Below are 3,786 nucleotides of genomic sequence, written 5' to 3' on the forward strand. Positions count from 1 at the left end.
AGAAAAAAAGTCGAGGTCATAGAATAGTATCGGAGCCATAGAACCACTGTAAGTGCAGTTGAATGTATCTCTTGTCAAGCCAGGCTAGATGTTAAAAACAATGCATATTTTCTGGCGTGTTTTTTTTTTACTTTTTTTTTGGTCCCCGAGATACGGCCCGATCAGGGCTGGGCAGAGATACTCGGAAAAGTATTCCGGAATACAGATATCGAAATACATGGACTGGAAGCCTAAAATACAGATACTGAGATACATTTGCCTTTAGCGTAACGGGATATTTCGGAGATACTTTCGCAATAGGACGAAAAAAGTATTCCGGAATACAGATACAGCAATACAGATACTGGAATACTTTTTTTTTATTTCAAGGATGCTCATACTCTGCAAAGATATCTATAAGTGCACCATAATGTTGTTAGTAAAGTCGCAGCGCATTGATACTTTCAGTTTATTTATTTATTTATTTATTTATTTATTTATTTATTTATTTATTTATTTATTTATTTATTTATTACAGTACCCTCAGCGCCAATCAGACATTGCAGAGGGACGGGGTTGCAAAGTACATAATTAGTAATAATGACACTGTTACACGTATCAATTGCAATAAAGAAGTACGCTATTTCACAGCAAGAGTAACAAGCATTGGACACCGAAATCGACATACTTGGTGACAACAAAATGAGCTATGCTAGAAATAGCACAGTCTAAGCAAATCACTCACATCGCTAATGAACACCAGTGAACTAAGAAAAAGTACACATTTATTTTGCACATAAGATCTGCTTTGCTGAGAAGGTTGCTGTGAGGGCTTCTCGAATGGGCTGTCTTCTAGACAGCGTCGGTTCGACCTCAGCACAAGACTCGGGAAAGAATAAAAGTCTCTCTGCCGCTGCAGACGAGCACAAATTCGTATTATAGTGAATAAATGCCGCCTTCATAGCCGGATATTACTACAGCGTGGCGATATCTCTTCTCGGGTCATCTGGATACCGAAACACTTCCGCCCTCACGTGGGTTGTTCTGTCTGTTCAGAAGCTGAAGTCGGTCTCTATCCTCGGATCCTCAGCCGTCTGGTCCGGTCAGCGCCAGGTCAGACGGCTGAAGATTCCGCTGCCCATATAGGCTGGCCATAATTACCTACGCGCAATGGAACCCAGTACGTCAAAACTGCAAAATTCATACATTGGCTTCCTAAAATCACGTTGTTTGGGGGTGAGAGGGTTTGAGCCCTCCCAAGTCGCTCCTGCCAGCTTTCTAAAAAGACGTGGAAACAGGGACTGCTGCTCAGAGCGCCCCATCAGAAACTACAGCAAGCACTCATCGCCTGGGCCGAAAGGGTCACTCTTCAATAAAGCTATCACCACCACCGACGCTACCAGCACCCATTTCAGCAAGCCGCCACAGGCGAAGTCGGCTCCGACGGTGGGGGAGCCTGGTACCACAAAAGACAGTTTCACGCTTGTGATCAATTAGGAACGCACCCCGACACGCTGGAGAGGTGGCTGAAAGCACGACAGAGATATAGTCATCTTCTGGTCACTGCCGCCGCGACTGCGGGAACGACTTTTCGAAGTGCCGCCGCTTTGAGAACTGAACACACGCGAAGCATTGCAAACCCTCGGTTGCAAGGCGGTATTCGGGCGGGAGGGTCACGAAGTAATGGCTTGCCACCCGAAAAAAATTAGGCGTGCTGCACTGGCGCGCCTTGAGAGACAGCGACTTTTGTCGGCAGAGGCCGACAACAATGCCTCCGCGATTCTGCCATCTGCGGCGTCGCGCGCTTTACCACATGGGCCATTCTGCGCATGAGGGGAAACCATCGCCGCCCTTTCTGTCGGCGACCGGCAGCGCGCCTTTGGTTGTCTTGGCACAAAAAAACAAAAAAAGAACGTCATTTCCTCCTTGAAAATACGCCTCAACTCATTCCCGACAAAAAAAAAATGTAACGGAATAACCGTGTCCTGCGTTGTATCACGATACAAACGATACATTGTAAATGTATTTCACTACTGAGATACAAATGCATTTTTCAAATGTATCTCGATACAGAAATACAGATACTCAAATGTATCTCTGAAATACTATCGCGATACTCTTGTATCGCGATACTGCCCAGCCCTGGGCCCGATATATGAATTTCAGTTGGCGGAGAGGCGGGCGATGACTCGGTATATTGCGGTAGTCATTTTCGGGCACACCTCAAAACGCTATCTTTGGTGAAAAAATGCATAAAAGCACCTTTCGGATCCCACTCGCAACGTCAAATTTAGAAGAGCAAAACCATAGCTATTACGTGCATACTGCTAGGGTGTGGAGTTTCAGGAATGAGACGTAGCGCCGTCCACCCGAGTGTTCTGCAAATCCTTTCCTGATGTATAGCAGCAGACTTCGTCGAAGGTCCAACGTTTTACCCATTCGAGTGAAAGTATTGTTTTAATGTCTCCATTTAAATTAGACACCAATATTTGTAACCGAAGAAAAAATAAGTGTGGCCTCACAGTTGGCCGTAAGACCCGTGTATTACTTTATCACGTCATCCAGTTTCTTGGAAGTCGACATTAGAGTGCGCAAAAAAATTTGCATTGAGTAAACGGACGTTCGAACGTTGTGCGTTCCCGCGGTTGGCGTGTAGGGCGTAGCGGCCATCACTTTCCCAGAGTCATCACAAAGTTGCGAACAGAGCGCAGCATAGCCAAGGCCAAGGTAACGTCGCTGGGCATGTCCTTTCCCACGCATATCTGCGAGCAGTCAATATAATGCATGAAATGTTACTGGCGGTGCACTTGTAAGTGCGGTAAATTCGGTTCGCATTGATAAGATGTGGTTTGCTTATAACCTAGGATCTACACCGCTCACCAAAGTAAACCAAGTACCTTGGAATCACGATAACCAGTGACCTAAGCTGGAATAACCACATTTCCGACATATGTAACTCCTCCTTCAAGAAACATTGTATTCTCAGGCACATACTAAAGTACACTCCTCATGATACTAGAATGCTAGCCTACACTTCACTCATCCTACCGAAACTAGAGTATGCATGCATCGTGTGGGATCCCTACAACAAAACTAACATTAATGCTCTAGCGATGATTCAACGCAGAGCAGTTAGGTTCATTTTTTCTGAATATAGAATAACTGACTCTCCCACTGGCCTATTGAAAGAAAATAATATTCAGACACTTCAGCTTCGAAAGAAAGTACACAGGCTAAAATTTATTTTCCAACTTAAAAACAATTCTTTCTCTCTCAACCCACAGGCTTATGTGACACCGCTAACAGCACGTCGAACACGACATCGTCACGATTTTTCTTTAACACTATATAAGACCAGAACTAACCTTTTCAAATTTCCTTTCTTTCCGCGAACTATAACGGATTGGAATAACCTGCATTTATCACAACTAATAAGCGCAGATTCCGTTGAACTTAATGTATCGTCATATACTTAATGTATCGTCATTGTCTTGTTAAAAAACACCAGTTAAAGAACACGTTAAAGAGCACCAGATTGTCAAAATTTTTCCGGAGCTCTCCACTACGGCGTCTCTCATAATCAAAACCGCGGTTTTGGGACGTTAAACCCCAATAATTACAATTAATTTCTCCATAAACGGCGCAGATATTACTGTTATTTTTTATTTTTTATTTCTTGCGGGGCAAGGGATGGAGTGATGGGGTAAGGATCATCGCAATCAAATCGAAGACGCGAAGATGGACTTGCACCGAAATCTTTTTTTTATTTTTTTTTACAATTTCGGTACTACATTTCGGACAGTTTAA

The sequence above is a fragment of the Rhipicephalus sanguineus genome, chromosome 9 (genome assembly GCF_013339695.2).
Source record: "Rhipicephalus sanguineus isolate Rsan-2018 chromosome 9, BIME_Rsan_1.4, whole genome shotgun sequence".
Classification (NCBI taxonomy): domain Eukaryota; kingdom Metazoa; phylum Arthropoda; class Arachnida; order Ixodida; family Ixodidae; genus Rhipicephalus; species Rhipicephalus sanguineus.